General features: G+C 36.5%; 1 long non-coding RNA gene across 1 annotated transcript; it reads left to right on the top strand.

Moving 5' to 3' along the window:
- The first annotated feature begins 11,958 nt into the window (after positions 1-11,958).
- On the top strand, positions 11,959-12,570 carry LOC119798701. Its single transcript, XR_005282753.1, has 2 exons — positions 11,959-12,363; positions 12,444-12,570. It is a non-coding gene; the product is annotated as an uncharacterized LOC119798701 (long non-coding RNA).
- Positions 12,571-20,477: the final 7,907 nt, after the last annotated feature.

Raw genomic sequence — 20,477 nt, 5'->3', positions numbered from 1 at the left:
TGTTGACTGTACGTGTAGCGTCACTGAACTGCTGTAAGAAGGAGTGGAGCCTGTCAGTAAAAGAAGGATATATATATAGCCCCGCCTGTATGAGTCATAGCCACAGTGATATGAAGAGTATCGATCATACAGTGGAACAAATAGGAAAATAAAGAAAAAAACCCAGGATTCTGTCTGACTCATCAGAGGCGTGCACAGACATTTTGGGGGGCAGGTGCTCAGGAGGGGGGGAGGGCACTTTTTAGCGCACGTGGAACACTTAATTATAAAAAAAAATAAACGCATGTTGAATGAAATTTGACTTTTATTTGTAACATTCTCTAAACGTGAGTTGTCAATGGAAAAAAGTCACACCACCAACAGAACAGACTAAAGCGTACTTCTTTCATCTGGCTCATCTCCCTGCTCTCCCTCATCCATCTGTTCTCCCTCATCCTGCTGTTTTCCCTCACCCATCTGTTCTCCCTCATCCTGCTGTTTTCCCTCACCCATCTGTTCTCCCTCATCCTGCTGTTTTCCCTCATCCTGGTCTTTTTCTGTCTCTGTGTCTTCCCTGAACTCTTCCTCATCTCCTGTCCTGTTATATGTTGATGGTATAGAGCTTCCCTGCTGTGACTGGCTACAATATATTAATAATAACCATCATAATAATAATAATGATAATAATAATAATAATAATAATAATAATAATAATAATAATAATAATAATAATAATAATAATAATAATAATAATAATAATAATAATATTAATAATAATAATAATAATAATAACAGCTTTAACAAATATGCCACATTAGTTTAAATAATGGGCTATTAGGGCAACATGACTGGAAGTCTTGTTACCTGGATATGACTTATGGTAGCCTACAAAATAATAGCTATTTTAATACCTGCTGCACAAACCACTTAAAAATAAAATGTGAACAGCTTTTAAGATTTTTCAATATGATTAACCCTCCTTTCTTGGCATTGTGCTGCAATTACTAAATCAATATACAAGTAAGACAATAAAGAGACCAAAATGTATTAATTTATGTTGCCTAACAAAACCTATACAACAGAAAACGTTTGTCTTAACACATAGATTTGTACAGAAGAGGATTAGGGCCGCTGAAAAAAAAAAAAAGTTAACTGATTTTTAAATTTTATTTCAGTTTAACATGGGAAAAAAGTCAGAATTCTGACTTTTTTATTGTCAGAATTCTGAGATTAAAGTCAGAATACTGAGCAAAAAGTCAGAATTCTCAGCAAAAAGTCAGAATTATGAGAAAAAAGTTAGAATTATGAGATTAAAGTCAGCATTCTGACTTTTTTCCCATACTAAACTGAAATAAAATTTAAAAATCAGTTAACTTATTTTTTTTTTTCAGTGGCCCTAATCCTCTTCCGTATTTGCAATTGCAAACTCTACCAAAATTATTTGTAGCCTATGTGGTCGTCCTCACGTTATCTGTCATTGACTTGGGCTACAGTGTAAAACTTTCAGAATCAGAATCAGGTTTATTGCCATCGTTAGTGAAGGAGTTCACAAACTAGGAATTTTTTATGATACAATCGTGCAACATGAAACATATAATATGGAATAGGTAAATAAAATTATAAAAATATCTAAAAACTGTGGGTATACGTCATGCAATAAAATAGACTAATGTATACACTTAAGATAAAAAATATGGATACAAAATATAAAAAGTAAAATAGCATCTTACAAGGAGACAACTAGTTTATCTGGTGACCAGTCGGCAAAATGCGTGTTTGGTGCTGCTGAATGAGACATTTTAATGTACAACAAAATGATTTTGCTTGATCTGTATATAAACTGGCTAATGGGGCACGGGAGAAGCAGCCTGTCAGCGACCGTTCCTGCTATCTGAAAACTGCTATGATGCTGCGCATCTGGCATGCCCTGCGGGCGACCGAGCGAGTTCACGTGACAAAGGAAGAGAGAGAGGCTGGTCGTTTTTTGCGCAAGTAGGTCGGTCATTTCGGGGCATTGTTTCAGTCGTTTTTAATGGCTCAGGTTTTCAAAAGATCATTTCAAAACCGACCTCAGTAAAATCTTAATAATATTAATAATAATAATAATTAAAAAAAACGAGTTTCTAAAGGGCATTTTCTTTGATAGAGGGCAAACTTCCTAGTGCTTTAGCACCACCTAGTGTCTATGTGTGCACGCCCCTGTGACTCCTAAATAATGACACCTTCATGGGCGTTCTAGACAGGGGCAAACGGGGGGCCAATGCCCCAGTAGATCATGTCCTGTTATGGCCCCTGTACTGAAGACATAACATTTAAAGAAATTCTAATGATGATATGCGCTGGAACAGACATGGTTACTGATAGGTCCTTTGAATCTATCTCTTTTTTTTTTGCTTTACAAATTCTGTTTTACTAATTATTTAAAAATAAAAAGGTGACAGCTTCAGGGGTATTGAGATATGATCACAGTTTTCATCCACCATTTTTTTTTTTTTTTATAAACAAACAAAAATAAATACTCAAATTTTTACAGCTGAATTTATCAGTTTTTCTGGCGTTCCAATTCAGATTTTATATAAAACGGTAATTTTCACTTAAATTAAGTCAAAAATATGCAAAATAACTAGATTATTATTGACCTAATAAGACACAGAATTTCAATTAAACCCAATTGAATAGAAATTTCACTTCATTCAGCTATATTAATAATATATTTGAATCTCTTGCCCTGTTTTTTAATTTCATGCTTTTCTGCACCCCAATGAAAACACGCTGGCCCCCTCCTGGCCTCCCTGGTACATTTGGTCTAGAACCGCCACTGGACACCTTGCTAAATCAATTATTTACAGTACAAAACTTGTTCTAAATCAGAATAATCCCTGATACAGTTATTTAATCTTTCTTTCTAAAACACATAAAATCATTTTGATATACATATAGCCTATGTATAAAGAGATTTTCAATGGATAGAAATATTACAGTCCAAAACACAAACAACTGTAAATTAATAACTGTAAACTGCACTGTTTAGTGGGCCATCAGAATAAAAACATAAATAAATAAACAGCCTGATCAGGTTCTGATCACACTCACCATAGGTCCACAATGTCTGGTTCTGAAGTCTTCAGAAAGTTGCTGCACACTCCTCTCAGTGTCTTATTCTGTAATAAAAATAATTTAGGGGAAGTAAACCCCCCCATGATGGCTGACCTTATGGAGGACAACACGTAAATCACACGGCAGGTCCACCTCCTACTGCACATGTAACCATAACATAAGGATGACACTGCACAATGTGATGTTATTCTTTTATTGTACTCTGTAATCCATTTGCTATTCCTACCAACACAACTTATAAAAATATGAACATATGTTATTTAATTTCTTATTTTTCCAAACAACAAAAATACATATTTATCTTATGTGTAAGTTTGGAAAAATAAACAAATAAACAACAACAGATCTATCATGGAAACAATCACGGAAACCTGAGATAACATTCATTGGTTACAGGTCAGGGAAAGAATGTAGTTTCCAGCCAATCAGAAAGTGTGACGTCACACAGGTGATTTCCTGTTGTTAACAGAAGGGAAGTGCTTCTAGCTGTGATTACAGCGACACCTGAAACTGCTGCTTTTTATGCTTAAAGGTAAGTTCTAAGAAATTTAGTTTGATGTTAACTTTGGTGTTAACTTTTGTTAACTTCTGTGCTGAAGAAGACAGTTTTAGGAGATGTTTTATTAATTTAAAGTTTGATTATTTCAATCCTTCAGCAGAGCTTAGCTCTGTTTATTTTAGCATTAGGATTATAACAGTCTGAAGTTCCACTTTCTGCTTCCTGGTCAGGGGTTTATGCTACAGTGTATTTAAAGACTAAAATATAATTGATTATTCTATTAAAACACCATTAAAATCAGATAGTAGAGGAAACCCAGGGTTATAATGGGACAGCTAGACGATTCTCTGCTGACAGAGAGCAGGTTTTAGCAGGAGCAGCAATGGGACTGCTGATCAGAATAAGATCCCAAAAATAAAAAAAATGCTGGAAACAAACTCCAAAGTAACAGAGAACTGATTAAAATATTGTAGAAAGAGAAATACGTGATTTACAAATAAGACCATAACTTTTCTGCTTTTTTTTCCATTTGGATTATTAAAGTTGCTTAAAGCCATTAAAATTATCTTTTGGAGTATTTTTTTTTTCTTTTCCTCAGATTCAGTTCAAATCCAATTTACTGTCACCATCAACTCATATTCCTTTAATAGAGCTATTTTAAAGGTTTTAAAGGATCAATAGTCTATATTTGGCTCATCAAAAACATTTAATAAAACTCTTAACTGTTTATCAAAGATAACAGTCAGCACTTAATGCTTCATAAGTTGAAGTCAAACAGAAAATCACATTTTAAACTGTGCTTCTCTTTACAAGTTTTATTCACATCTTTAGTCCCTGCATTAAAGCAAATACTATTATGAGAAATATATCTTTATTAAAATTACAATCCATGGAACAAATATTCTAAATTAACTGTTTGGTTTTAGTTTTATCTAAAGATGTGATGGAGAGAGCAGCAGAGAATGTATCATCAAAAAATCATAGACATGGTTTTATACTTAATTGTTTGTTTTTTTGCCCACCATGGCAAAATATTATGACTAAATCCATGAAATATACCAAAATATGTAGAATAATACCAAAAAAATGGACTATGTTGTTTCCCCTTTTTTTTCCCCCTTTTTTTGGGGGGGAGTTTTTTTTTTTATAAAGGAACTTTTGAGTTTTTGTCATCACTGTCTTACTCATGTTCATCTGATTTGGATAAAGGGAAATTTGTAAAAAAACACAAACAAACAAACCCTTGGGTTATGATGTTTTTTAAATAAAAGAACTATTTGATGATCTAAAAAACTTGAAAGTGTGACAGAAACCAGACGCCGTCTGTAGAGGAGGTAAATAGGTTGTTATGGAACCATATTGGTTTGTTATTTACTTTTATCACATATATGAGGTCACCAGGTCCACAGGAGAGAAATGTTGCTTCTTGCATTGATATAACGTTTGTCTACAGTGTAACAGCTGGATAGTTCTCCTGCACAACAATCTGCTGTTGAACTTTGACCCACATTGATGATTTTAAACACTTTTAATCCCACTAAACTGAAGGAGAGTTGAAGCTATTTTAGGGTCGAGTCGTTCTGCCAGACAGATGATAAATCACACCAACAGAGCCACATGCTTTTGTTGACATTGTTAATACAGGAAGAGATGTGTTGAAAACAGAGGCGTGGTTATCACTTAATAGATCTAAAGAATACTTAATTTCTTTTAAATGGTTTACTCACAAACAGAGATTTATAAACATCTGGAATCGGATGAAAGAGTTTGCATTGTAACCGAAGGGTTGTTGGTTCAAAACCCAGCTGCAGCTTTTTATGTCATCTGTCCTTGGGCAGAACATTTTACCTGCATCTCTTACTGATGGTGGTCAGAGGGTCCGGGGGGGGTCTGTGTACGGCAGCCTGGCTTCTGGCAGTGAGCCCCAGAGCAGCTGTGGCTACAATGTAGCTACATTTGTTGATAGAGCGCCTGGATGCTCTAATCAATCATTTAAATAAAGTGATATAGTTAAAAAATTAATAATAATAAAAACAGGGCTTCCAACTTTTCACCAAACCTTGGAGTGAGATCTTTTAATAGTTCGGACAGTGAACCCTTGTCAGGGTTAGATTGAAAGGCTCTGAGGTGCAGCTAAAGGTTGTAGGTTTTTTAAGAGAGTTTAACTGTAAAGCAGCAAAATGTGGAATTTTTTAAAGCGCAGTAAATGTTACTGAATAAAAATAAATGATCTGTAGTTATGTGGAACATTTTCATACAACATACATTATTTTCTATATTCTTGTGAATTTTAGAGAATTTAACTAAAAGTATGGGCCCTACCTGCATCTACTGTAAAGAATTTCACAACTGTGTTTATTAATAATTCCATGATAAAGTAAAATATAAAATGCGAAACAAATGAGTTATGATTGGATTACTGGCACTAATACAGGAACCAGTGCAATCGAATGCAGTGCAAACTAAACTGTGTTTAATCCGTGTATCATTCGTTCTTTTGTTTTTCAAATTAAAACCAAAAATGAAATCATTATCTTATTACATTTTTACAATTAACAATCCAGACCTTCTTAGAGGCTGTAGATTCTATAAAACTCAATATGACACAAGACTTCTCTATATGTTTCATTTTGGTAGATGTGAAGGAAATTACCTCCTCTATCAATCCAACTCGATAACTGAGTTGTTCTGCACATCCTCTCTGAATGTGGTTGGTCTTTTCTTGGGCGGCTGATCTTTTGAAAAATAAAAAGCAATGGTTCTTTCTGTTGTGGATCTTCTGTGGCATGTCTGAAAGCTTTAAGAATTTAGTTTAGTTATTGTTGGTTTAATTTTCCTTAAATCCAACAGGAGATTATTCAACTAGACTGATCAATGATTATTTTACTTGCGAGCAAAACATGGACTAAATCAGGAGGCTAAATTAGAGGAAACAAGGAATAAAGCTTGATTTAAAAAAAAAAAACAGCTCTTGCATTTGATCGGATCCTACACTCACAAATTGATTATTTAATCGAGCTGCTGTATATTTAATTCATATTTACTCAAATACTTTGCTTGAAATGAATTTATAAGGTGAATGATCTTAGTCCAGATAAGATAAGATAAAATTAAAATGGCATACCTCGTAATAAATGCTAGGAAATCCCAGTCTTTTTTCAATATCTGGCTCAGGTCCCTCAGCTCAGCTGCTGCACAGTTAATAGGTGGACTGGATATAAAGCTGGCATGTCCCTGTATATTCGCACTGAGGTTATGTTGAAAAAGCGGTCTGGATTTTTATCAGCATTGTATTTTTATATAAAAATAAGTGGAATGGAGTTGAGTTTTAATGTCCGTCATTTTTTTGCGTGAAAAATTGAGAAAAGGACAGTGAGAGTTGACAGCCCTGTAAAAAAGAAGGCAAAGTAAAGATTGCAATATTTCTTTATTTGAAAATCTGCCATCCAGGACATGACTTCCCTAAGGCTTCAAGGCACTAAAACATCTCCAAACAGCAAAATCATGATAATAGATTGCATTTTGTTGGATCTGTGTCTGTTCATCACATGTTTTATTAACTTTTATAGAATTGTATCTGCCTTGGAATCCCCAGTTTCAGCCTCCAATCTCTGATGAAAGTGAAAACTGAAGGAGTTTTGGTGAAACTTTGTTTTAATGTTTTAATTAGATTGGAAAAGCCCCTGATGTTATCTTCCCTCCTAAATCTTCAAAGCAGCATTGATTATTTAATTGCTTTGTTGTTGTTATTCACACCGTACTTGGATAACAGCAATGAAACAATACATTCAGTTCACAGCACGAAAAGCTTTGATCAAAATATTCAGAGCAAATTCTAGTTCTCCAATCATTATTATTTTCACCACACAGAAGAGGATTTATGATAATCAGATTTTTTGTTTTAGCATGTAATGAGTAACAGCAGAGATGTGATATAACAGTACAGCAGTTCTGAGCTTCTACTGATCCAGGATCTGCAGCCTGAGGCTCCAGAGCCACAAGCGTGTCTTAGCTCTTCCATGTGCTGCCGCTCTTTGTGTTGCTGAAAAAATAAGATTGAAATCAGTTTAAAATGAAGGTAAGGTATCTTTTAAACTTACTGCATTAGCTTCATTTTTTTCAACAAGGCTATATTTTAGTTTTTATCTTAATACATTTTTAACCTGAGCTTTTTCTGTAAATTTCATTAATCTATTTATTAGAAATTTCATAGCTAACTGATTTTGATAAATTAACTGTAATAAATTCCTTTTCCTTTAAGAAGTCCGATACTTTATGTATAGTTAGATACATAGTTAAAAAAGGGGAAATAAAGCAGGGCTTGTTAATTTTTATAGTAAAACTACCTTCGACATGTGGTTAGCTGAAAAAATATTAAAAATCTTTTTATCAAAGTCAGTTTTTCAGCTCTAGATCAAATTTATTTTGAAGCTACACGGGCAGGTAAGAAACAAAAAGTCCTTGTTTAACAATAAATAAATGAAATAGGGTCAGTTTTGGTCTCCATTCTTTAGTAGATTCTGTAGATCAGCTCTAATAACCGACAGCATAGAGGTTTGGGTTTCTGTGTACAGATGATGATCACCTGTAGATCTAGAAGTGCAAGGTGAATGACTTCACCGGATGCTTCATCATCTGCTGAGCTGTTTATACAATCACTGAATGACATCATTATATAAAGACAAAGCATTTTTAAAGGCATTTTTAACTAAACAGGACAGGTTTTTTTTTATTTCTCCTTAGAGAAATCAGTTTGAACCATAACAATTTGCTTTCATGTAGTGAATTAAACCATTTAAAGGTTTTCTTCAACATTTCAGTTACTTTGGCTGAAAACAAAGAAGGGTAACAGGAAAAAAAAGGTTGCCAGAAAGAGAAAAGTGGATTTCCTGTTTTCTTTAGTTTCTTCCACAAAATTAATAAAATCCTGATGTGGAAATCCAGAGTTTATAATCAGGTTGTGTTTTTGTCTTATATGGAGCTTCAATATGTTCGTTCTTTGACTTCACCCTTTTTTCTTATTTACTGGTAGGAGTGAAGCAGGTGATCGAATAAATGATGCAGCAATAGAGAAAGGCATGAAAGATGACTGGGACAGAGGACAAGATGAGGACACAGGAGAGTAACGTCACTTTAAGACAGAGGTTAAAGCTTCAGATTGTTCAACATTTATTGCTGAGTCAAATATTAGCCTCTGGGAACACATTTGCTGCAGAGTCCAAACTGCTGATGTCACCAACCTGAAGAAGAGTTTCAACATTGAGGCTATTTTTAATTCTCACATGTATCTGTGGTTTTCGTTCCAGCTAACTTTGTTCTACATAAATACTTTTAAAACTGGTTTATTTAGTTTAAAAAAAATGTGGAAGTGGTTTCACGTGACATGCCATCACTGCTGAATCAGGTGTTTCCGTGACAGCTAATCCACGAGTTTAAATTATGTATGATTCTACATGTAATCTCCATAAAATCCTAGACGTTGTTTTAAAGAGATATCTGTTTGATAAAGAGTTCACAAACACGAGACAATTAACATTTAACTAAATTAAATAAGGCAATAAAATATCCAAATACATCATTATAAGAACTTAAATGATATATTTAATGAAAGAACCAATGAGCTGTGATGATCTAGAACAAAGGATCTGTTATAATAAAATACTCTAAGTCATAAAATCATTGGTCTTTGGGTTCTTTTCCATCAAAGCGGTTTTATTTCTAGAGAATTACAAAAGTTCTATATAAATAACATAAAAGCTAAACACATAAAGAAAGCTTTACAGTAGATTAACTTCAAATATATATTTTTTTCTACCTGCTCAGCCGACTCAGCCTGGGTTTATCTGGGGTCATTCTATCACTGTGAACTGCTACGTTCCATTGTTAGGATTCCCAGCGGTAAGCTTTGCCATCAGGTTTAGGAAAATTAAGGCTAGAGATTGAAACCGTTGATGTTTTAGATAGCAGTTTGAAATGAACAATTAAAAGCAAAAATTAAAACAATCATGTTTCCAAAATGACATCAGGGTTTCAGCATCTTTTCAGTCTTCTGGGAGTTTGCTTCAGATAACTGGGGCAACTGAATGCTGCTTCTATGTTCTTAATCCTGGAGATGCAGATTTATAGACTAACAGAAGTATTTTCTATTTTCTCTCTGAGTTTCATAGGGTATGTTTACTATGTTGAACTTCGTTGTACGTAGTGATTTGCTATAACTTCTGGGCTTTAAGGCCAAACTCTCTGCTGTTCTTTGACTTGTCACACTTTAATCTAAATCTTTCAGGCTCTGATTACAAGCTCTGATTAAGAATTATTTACTCCCATTTCATTTGCCAGCTTAAATTAATCTGATCTTTAAATAACTTTGTAGAATTCCTTAGATCATACTGCTTACTGATAACATTTTTATGACATGATGATCAAAGGCCTTCTAAATATGGAAACAACTTGTAACCTTTAGCAAACTATAACCTAAGTTTAGCAACAGTAATTACAGCTGAAGGTATTTATAGGGAGGGAGGTCAGGGAGGTCAACATCAAAGCATTGATACTACACTTAGAGCTTCCTGCTGTGGGTTGAACTCCATATTCTGCAGATTAGTAATGTTCCATTCAACAACCTTTCTCCCACCCCCACAGAGCTCCACGTGGGAGTTTCCTGTTAAAGGAGTATCAAGATAGATTTTATTTTTTCCTCCTGTGTTGTGGCTGCATTTCTCTCTGTGTGATCATCACAGTATAATCTATCAAGAGGTCTCCGACTTATTTCAGAAAAGCTGTAAGGTTATGGAGTCCTGGATATTTTTAGTCGAATTGATTACTGCAACAGTGTTTTCACAGGCCTGCCTAAGAAGTGGATCAGACAGCTGCAGCTGATCCAGAACGCTGCTGCCCATGTCCTCACTAAGTAGAAAGTAGAGCACATCACCCCAGTTCTAAAGTCCTTACACTGGCTCCCTGTATCTCAGAGAATAGACTTTAAAATACTTCTGTTAGTCTATAAATCTCTGAATGGCTTAGCACCTAAATACATCACAGACTTGCTATCAGTGTATCAACCCTCCAGACCACTCAGGTCTTCTGGCTCCAGCCTGCTCTGCAGACCTAGAACCAGAACTAAACATAGAGAAGCAGCATTTAGTTCCTATGCTCCACTTATCTGGAACAAACTTCCAGAAAACTGTAAAAATGTGGAAAGCCTGAGTTCCTTTAAATCAAGGCTAAAAACACATTTGTTTAGGATTGTCTTCGACTCTTCTAGTTAAACAGTTCAACTGAAACATCATTAGTTCAACTTTTTTATTTTTTTTAGTCCAACTGTTTTTAATCTTTTTTGTTTCTGCATTTTTCATTTTTTTCCCTACTTGCTTTGATTCTGTTTTATTTTCCTTTATTTTAATCATGTAAAGCACTTTACACTGTCTTTGTACTGAATTGCTATACAAATAAATTTGCCTTGCCTAGCCACGCCTTGGACAGAGTCAGGTCTCTTTGCCTTTATGTTGATGAAGGTGCTTTCAGCATCACAGGTTATTTGAAACAATAATGTGTTCAGATAACTTAATTCACACTTTAGATGTTTACATCTGGCAGATATAACCATAACTCACTCTAACCTGAACTTTGGGATTTTCTGTAAATAAAATCCTTTTCATGAGCTCCTGCTCTTAATTATCTTAATTTTTGTGGTCTAGCTTTGCAGCAGCATTAGTGTATCCTGGATAAAAGAATATATAAAGTATTCCACTTGTTTCTATTGTGATGTGCAGCCGAATAATTTAATGTCCAATGTTGTAGAATCCTAGCCTGACGTAGTCCGACTCAATTCTAGTCAGAATATGAGTCTGATTCTGCTCCATAGAGCTGTGATTATGGGGCGTGTTTCGAACGAACCAGGAAAAAAATGCCTCTGCACTCAATTGGATAGACCTACAACCAATAAGAGCAACGGAGTGCGTGACGTATGTTAAGCGAGGCATAGTTGTTGTCCACAAAAATCAAAGCGTGCAGTTTCACGCCTAGAATAAGAAGATGAGACTTGATCGCGTTTCTCTGTTCCTCTTTTAAAATTAATTTGCTGTCGATATCTTCTAGAACAGACCTAATAGCAGAATCTACTCACCCAAACTCTCCAGCGGCAGCCATTGTTGTTGTCACCCAAGCGCGCTTTGGTCCCGTGGTTGATAACGTTACTCTTGATCATCTGTCCATCATCTTATAAAGCCCGCCCTGACAATTTGATTGGATCGCCTGACAGTGGGCTTTAATACTCGCGCTACTATGGAGCAGAGCCAGACCGAACTTCCCCGAACTCAAACCTTGTGGGCGGGACTAAGTTCGGACTGGCACCCAGGCTAGTAGAATCCCGCCTTGATGTAGTTGGTTCTTCTGTTGCCAGGAAGGTTATGAATATTTGTTTATTCTTTTAATAACTATTTGTACGCCCTGTTTTTCCCCTGGAAACTTCGCTCAAATGTTTAAAAATTTTACAAGCAGCAGTTGCTGGAGTTGGAAAAATTGAACTTTTGCTACTTGACACACTGTTAGGGTTCCAGTTTGTGTGGGTTGTTTGGTGTTCTCTTTTTGTGTCTCTATCCATCCACTTGATAGTGCCCTCGTTTCTCTGTTGGCCTGGAGAGCCTCTTCCTGGTGTCAACCACCCACACCTGGTCATTTGGTCATCACCATCAGAGGAGTATATAGGCAGCGGACTGTCACCTCCTCTACGCCAGAGTGTTTGAACCAAGGAGCAACCACAAACTATTATAGTGAGTCCTGTTCTGGCTATTCTTCTGCATTGGCCTACTTTCCCTTGGACCTTGAACTCACCACTCTGATCTCCCCCTAGAGTTTCCGGTTCCGGTTCATCTGACCGCTGGATATTCCCCAAGCTGAGAAACCCATGTTTTGTCTCTCTGAGGACCACTGTTTGTCTCTCTGAGTTCCACACCATGCAATAAACTGTTTAACTTTTACCCAGCCTCTGAGTTGTTTCTGCATGTGGGCTAATATTGAAACCCATCATGACACACACCACGTCAACCAATCAGAGAAGCTGATCTGGGAGCTGGCAGCGGGACAGACACAGCGTTGCTGATGCAGATCGCTATGATCACTCCACTTGAACAGTTTATTAACGCCTAAATTAACTTAAAATGTCTAAACCTGCCAGCAAAATATATTCACTGTTATCATTCTGGTGTTTGTAGTTCTAGTCACATACAAGAAAAACACTGACATCTATTTCCAGCCACCACAAACCCCTGAAAACCCCTGAGAGGCGACCGAGCCTGAGGCATCTGCTGCTGGGCATTCCCAATGACAGCACACCGCACAGAGAAATAATATTTTAATGCAGGTTCGTAATCTCTGACAGCACAGACAATGTTTTGAGGTGGACCTTCTCACTTAAAAATATAATAAAACTACTTTTTACTTACCGATCACAGCAAATATAGCAAAGCCGCTCTCTGCCATTGAAGACAGGAGCAGCAAAAGCATCAGATGCCTCTGAACACATTTTACTGAAAGGGCTTCAGGAGCATCAAAAATGCTCTTAAGGTGGTACCTTAATGTGTACAAGAATCAAAAATGAAGCAGCAGGTGCTTTTTTGCTGCTCAAATCGTGGTGTGAACATAGCATTACACTGTCTGATTGTATAACATAATATTGTAACTAAAAATAATCTCGTGTTCCTTATCAAATTTCCACCTCTAGTCAAGCACACATACTTCCCATAATCACGACAAAACTAGTGTTGTAATAAAGACAAAAATGTAGATGCATTACACCTCAAAATGTAGGAAATATCATTGCAGAGAGTCTAAATTTCAGTTTGCCAGGGAGGGTACCCCCTGACCTCCCCACCATGCAAAACTTAAAGATGTGACACATCAAGGTGTACAGCCTATAAAATTATTCCTAGTTGAAAGCCTGACTCTGATGGTGGAAATGTCTTTTTGCTCAAATTTTAAGCATCTCCTGCTGCATATAAGAATATAACTCTTGCAGAAAATTTGAGCCCAACACAGATCATCTGTGTAATATTAATAATTGAGCTTTTTTGATCTCACATTGGAGAACTTGACCTCTGCATTTAACCTATCCATTTGGGCAGCAGTGGGCTAACACCGAGGGGGGCCCAGGGGGCAGTGTGGGCTAAGGGTCTTGCTCAGACACAGAGTGGCAGTCTTTGGGAGTTGAAGTTAGAACCTCAAGAATCCGAGCTCTACAGGTGCTGGTCATAAAATTAGAATATCATGAAAAAGTAGATTGATTTCAGTAATTCCATTTAAAAAGTGAAACTTGTATATTATATTCATACATTACATACAAACTAATATATTTCAGATGTTTATTTTGTTTAATTTTGATGATTACAAATGACAACAAATGAAAATCTCAAATTCATCATATCAGAAAATTAGAATATTGTGAAAAGGTTCAAAATTGATGGCCCCTGGTGCCACACTCTAATCAGCTAATTAACTCAAACCACCTGCAAAAGCCTTTAAATGGTCTTTCAGTCTAGTTCTATAGGCTACACAATCATGGGGAAGACTGCTGACTTGACAGATGTCCAAAAGACGACCATCAACACCTTGCACAAGGAGGGCAAGACACAAAAGGTCATCGCTAAAGAGGCTGGCTGTTCACAGAGCTCAGTGTCCAAGCACATTAATAGAGAGGCGAAGGGAAGGAAAAGATGTGGTCGAAAAAAGTGTACAAGCAAGAGAGATAACCGCACCCTGGAGAGGATTGTGAAACAAAACCCATTCAAAAATGTGGGGGAGATTCACAAAGAGTGGACTCCAGCTGGAGTGAGTGCTTCAAGAACCACCACACACAGACGTATGAAAGACATGGGTTTCTGCTGTCGCATTCCTTGTGTCAAGCCACTCTTGAACCACAGACAGCGTCAGAAGCGTCTAAAGAGAAACAGGACTGGACTGCTGGTGAGTGGTCCAAAGTCATGTTCTCTGATGAAAGTAAATTTTGCATTTCCTTTGGAAATCAAGGTCCCAGAGTCTGGAGGAAAAGAAGAGAGGCACTTCATCCACGTTGCTTGAAGTCCAGTGTAAAGTTTCCACAGTCAGTGATGGTTTGGGGTGCCATGTCATCTGCTGGTGTTGGTCCATTGTGTTTTCTGAGGTCCAGGGTCAACGCAGCCACATACCAGGAAGTTTTAGAGCACTTCATGCTTCCTGCAGCTGACCAACTTTTTGGAGATGCAGATTTCATTTTCCAACAGGACTTGGCACCTGCACACAGTGCCAAAGCTACCAGTACCTGGTTAAAGGACCATGGTATCCCTGTTCTTAATTGGCCAGCAAACTCTCCTGACCTTAACCCCATAGAAAATCTATGGGGTATTGTGAAGAAGAAGATGCAATACACCAGACCCAACAATTCAGAAGAGCTAAAAGCCACTATTAGAGCAACCTGGGCTATCATAACACCTGAGCAGTGCCACAGACTGATCGACTCCATGCCACGCCGCATTGCTGCAGTAATACAGGCCAAAGGAGGCCCAACTAAATACTGAGTGCTGTACATGCTCATACTTTTCATGTTCATACTTTTCAGTTGGCCAACATTTCTATAAATCCTTTGTTTTTATTGGTCTTCAGTAATATTCTAATTTTCTGATATGATGAATTTGGGATTTTCATTTGTTGTCATTTGTAATCATCAAAATTAAACAAAATAAACATCTGAAATATATGAGTTTGTATGTAATGTATGAATATAATATACAAGTTTCACTTTTTAAATGGAATTACTGAAATCAATCTACTTTTTCATGATATTCTAATTTTATGACCAGTACCTGTATGTCCTAACCACTAGGCCACCACTCCCCACAGAGTAAGGGTAGAGCCATGGCTCTGTTCTATACAGTGGTGAATTTTGAAGATTTGAGTTAAAGAAATCTCTAGATGTCAGAGGAGGGGTCCTAAGATGGTGCCTTAGGGATCACCATCTAATTTCTCTGGTATCTGATTTTGAAGTTCCCCACTCTCATGATCCTGCCCTTTGAGGACTTTTTGAGTTTTAATTTACATTTTAATGCATACCATTCTGTTTTATTGGTAATTGTTTCTTTTTCATTTTGTGTCATTGCCTTTGTTTTCTATTCTTTTTTAAGCAGTGTTGTGATTTTGTGTTACTCTCTGGTGCCCCCTTGTGCCGATTTCCTTTCCCCTTGGCTCCCTTCTAGTTACTTCTATCCACAACTCTTCCATATCAGCTCCTTGTCCCTTTCTTTGTTCTGTTTCCCATATATACACCACCCTTTTTACCCTGGATTTTTGCCTGTGTTGCCTCTGGAACCTCAATTAAATCAGCTAAACTTATTTCTTCCTCCTCATCTCTGCATTGGGTCCCCTAAAGCCTCCACAACCTGACACCCACCAATAAAAGATTCCTGTCCTTCAAGTAGGATTTAAGCCAGTCCAGTTTGGTATCAACTTTTCTAGGTGCTCTAATGAAGGCAAGTGATCAACAGTGTGAAATGCTGCCCTGAGGTCCAATAATACCACTATTGTGGTTCTTCCACATTGTGAATATAAGCAGATGTCACTAAAACACCTTAAAAAAGGCTGTACTGTCGTTAGCATAGAATTAGGTTAGAACTATAACATTCCATCAGTCATGTTACACTACAGTAGGTTAGGAAACAGCGACAGGTAGTGCTTTGGCTCCCTCTAGTGTTAATAAGTTGTAACAGCCCTAACAACAGAAAATGGCTCGAACAAGGTGCCTATAAATCATAGTGAAAAATTAATCACTGTTTATTTGTGTTATTATATGTATAGAACACTTTGAAAATGTTCTTAGTCTAAATGTCCTAAGAAAAGTATAGCCTTCTATGACAGGCTGTGTATGATTTTCCTCTTACTGTCCTGGAACCTGGTGGCCTGGATTTGCTGTGCAATTTGAATAATGATAAGCAAAATGGGAGATTTATTTCAGAAAAAAACATTTCTTCTATTTAAGTTTTTGATTTCAGCCTATTTTTTTCTTTATGCTGCTTTTCCAACTTGTTCATAGGGCACTGAAGATGCCAGGTGAGAGCCTCTGATGGATGAGGTGTTGTTATTGTACCTGAACTCTGAACACAAACACCTCACCCATACACACATTAACAAACAGTGAAAAATACAGTGTTTGACAAATCGAATGAACCTTAAACATGTTAGATTTATTCAGCTTCATTGCTGGGTCCTTGCAAAGATTTGTTATGAACAGTAGGCAGATGGATAGAAACATCTCCTCTCTGCTGCATCCATCTCCTGCACTTCCTTTTTTTGCCTCACTGTTAACGAAGTCCATTTCTATTCGTTTCAATCATTCTTCATTTTTCCTTTTGAATGGAGCCCTTCATATCTCCCCTTATCATGGAAACTGTCAGAATGACCCTGAGAGACGATGCTCTGATCCACCTATGTAGCCATTCTCTGATTACAACAGAGTAAAAAAAAAAAAAAAAAAAAAAAACAAATACATGAAATATCAAGATTCCCCCTAATCAAGGATTAGTTTTTTTTTTTTTTAATGGTCCCAAACATATAAACCATTACTGTCTTTTGATAAAATGCATTGAGGGGGGAAAAATACTGCTGAAATGTCTGATTTTCCTCTTCCTGGAGATAAATCCACAGCATCTGATTGTGTTTTGATGTGAAGTTTGTTGGGTTCCTGCAGAGACTGACTGCAAACAGGAAAACAGGAAAAACCTTCATAAGAACAAGAAAAGGTCCAGTGAGAAACAAATAGCCTGTTAGTTGTGCATTGAGAGTAAAAGTCCTCCAGTATTTGTTGATAAACGAGAGGAATAAACTTTGATTTCAAATCAGTTAACTTTATACAGAGAAGACAGAATAAAAATGGAAAGAAAGTAGCGATAATTTACATTTAAACATTGAAATTACTCCTGGTTTCCTCAACAGCTTCTAAGGTATCATTAAGACTCCTTCTATCTCCAGGGTCTCCAGGATTCTGCAAATTATTGGAGAATTGGAGCCCTTAAAAAGATGCAGGACAGAAGACTTTGCTCTGATCTCAGCTACATTAACACAGGTTTACCCTTAAGCAAGATTTCCATTCTGTAAGGTAGATGGTTGACCTAGAAGGACTCTTCCTATCGCTGAAAAAGGCAAACACAAGAAGTTTATTATTATAAAATGCGTCATGTGATGAAAATGGGACTTTGTTTTATCTGACTTACTTCTTATTTTTAGGTTTGAAGAGTAAAACCAAACACAGAGAAATGATGACGAAAATAAAAGGAAATGAAAGAAAGAGCCTGGACCGACTTCCTGAAAAAAGGAATACAAAATTTAATATTAGACACAAAAAGAATTACATAAAAAAAAGATTGAAACATCTTTGGTTTCAACCTGCAGACTGACCATTACTGATGGTTTTATCCTGTAGAGTTGGACTGATGAGGTTTCTCTCAGGAACCGTCTCTGTTTCCATTTTTACACCTAATTAAAAAAAAAATAATCTACTGTCATTGTGTAAAAAAATAAAACATTTTGTTTGGAAACATCTCTTGAGAAGCAATAATGCAAAAGTTCTGTTTCCAAAAGTTCAGAAAAGAAATACACAACAACACTTATTAATACGTTAGAAGAAGAACCTAAAATTAAAACCAACTCAGTTTCATTTGTGTCTGAGCTTTGCAAAGATCCATCCCTGGTTTTATCTCCCAGATTATGGTTGATCCTAAACTCTGATAACAAACGGATGTAGCAGCGTTTCAAAGTGGATCGTAGGATCGTATAAAGGGGACTGGAGATTGTTGAAGAAGAGGTTATTTAGGAAGCAATAAATTTGACTTTAACTACAGCTGATAAAGTTTTATTTGGAGTCAGTCAAAGAAAGAAGTATAGAATGCTTTAGCAAAAAAAAAAAATAGTGCTAAATCTTCCTATATAATAAACATCTTGGTTCTACTGGGACCTGAACTCACCAGTGACTGTGACATTGCAGATTGCAAAACCTTCCCCATAGTCAGTCCTGATGTTACACACATAGAGTCCAGAGTCTTCAGTCCTCAGTCTGGACAGATGGAATCTGATCCGTCCTTCTCTGAGGACGTCTTTGTCCATCTGGACTCGTCCTTTAAAGTGTTCATCTGTAAACTCTGACTCTTCAACATCTTCATGTACCCGATAGAGGACTATTTCTCTGGGAAGAGTCAACACGCTGCAGTAGATGGTCCTGGTTCTGTTGGGTCTGGTGGTGAAGGTCCACTCCAGAGTGATGTTGTGGTTCTCCTCTGCCTGATAGGAGCTCTGTGTCACATTCACTACAAATGTTGCTGCTGAGGAGACAGAGAGGGAAAGAGAGGAGCAGTGAGACACACTGAGAACTGGAACATGGGAGTCTTTAAACTCCATCTCTAGAGGTTTCTGTCTCCTGATGGTCTCTGTGCTGTCAGAGCTCTGCTTGATTCTCTTCTAGTCAAACTGCTTGATCAAATGCAGCTGGAGGATTGAAGTGTTACCTTCACTGACCTTTGACCCTCATGTGTTCACATTGACAATTAGATGTCACCATTGGGCTCTTAATGTCACCAGAGATACTCAGTAAACCATCAGTTTTACTGCTGTATAAGAACTAATTTTACATCAATAAACAGACACACTGACCCTGAATCCTAAAAACTGGGTTTAGGACAAAAAGAAGAGGGAGACTTACAACAGGATAAGTTAAACCAGATGTTCATGGAGAGGATGTGATGTTTGTTAGATTAACAGAGCAGCAAAATCCATCAAAGAAATACATTTCTTTGGTATTCTAGGTATTACTACATGTAGAAAACAGGAAAACAACATCATCAGCTGCTATAAACTTTCACTTTTGTTTTTCTGAAATTCGACTGGTTTTCCCTGACAGAAACTTTTAACCAATCAGACCGTATTGTCTGCTAAGTGCAGTTAAATGAAATGTATTGTTAATTATATAAATAAATTGAAATTAATGAATAAAAACCAAGAGATAAGTTTGCTTTTCGTAAAAGTGTTATTCTAGCTCATGTTGTTAAGAGAAATATCTTCTTAAACTGGCTTCACAGGCAGCCTGTGTTATTTCAAGCCTGACCTTTGGATGGATGGAAGAAAAATAAAGTATTTATTCCCATACAGATTCAATTTGTTATATTGCACAAAAAATTGTCCTCTGATCAGTCAGTTCATTTATTCACTGTAGTCTCTTATGATCTTGACCTTTTATAATGACCAAGAACTTAACAACTATATTTCTGTTAAATATGACTCATGTGCTTCTATCTTTGTTTCAGGTTAAAAAATAATGTCATTGAGATAGACATGCTGAAATCAATGATCAAATATGTGCATCAAAAAAGGGATTAATTTGTGCTGCATCACAATCTGTGACGAATATTGCTGCTCTGCATCAAAATGTTTTGTTAATATGCTGTGCCATAAGGCATATTTTAAAAAATGCTTAGTGGTGTATTTCTGCAGGTTACTTTTGGTTTGTTTTTCGAAATAATAATCAAAAATAAAACCTTTGTTTAATATATAATAGATTTTTTTTTTTTTTATCGATCATCAATTATGTTCCTCCAACTGTCCTCAGCAGGGTTAACAGGGGTAATAGATCAAATGAGAACATGAATGATAAACCTCATCTCTGATCACCCATCATGGTGATTAAGTATAAATAAACGCTCAAAATAACATTTATTTTATTTACAGAAATACTTTTAGTTCTTTATAAAACATTAAAATAAAATCTCATATAGCTGTTTACAGATTAATGTTCAACAGTAATGTCCCAGCTGGATGCTGATCTGTTTTTATTCATTAATTCACCAGATCAGATCCATACATTCACCATGACTCA

Source organism: Cyprinodon tularosa, unplaced genomic scaffold (assembly GCF_016077235.1).
Source record: "Cyprinodon tularosa strain WSP-4 unplaced genomic scaffold, ASM1607723v1 ctg633, whole genome shotgun sequence".
Taxonomy (NCBI): Eukaryota; Metazoa; Chordata; class Actinopteri; order Cyprinodontiformes; family Cyprinodontidae; genus Cyprinodon; species Cyprinodon tularosa.
Note: the sequence above shows the minus strand (reverse complement) of the source record. Positions and strands in the feature narration are given on the sequence as shown.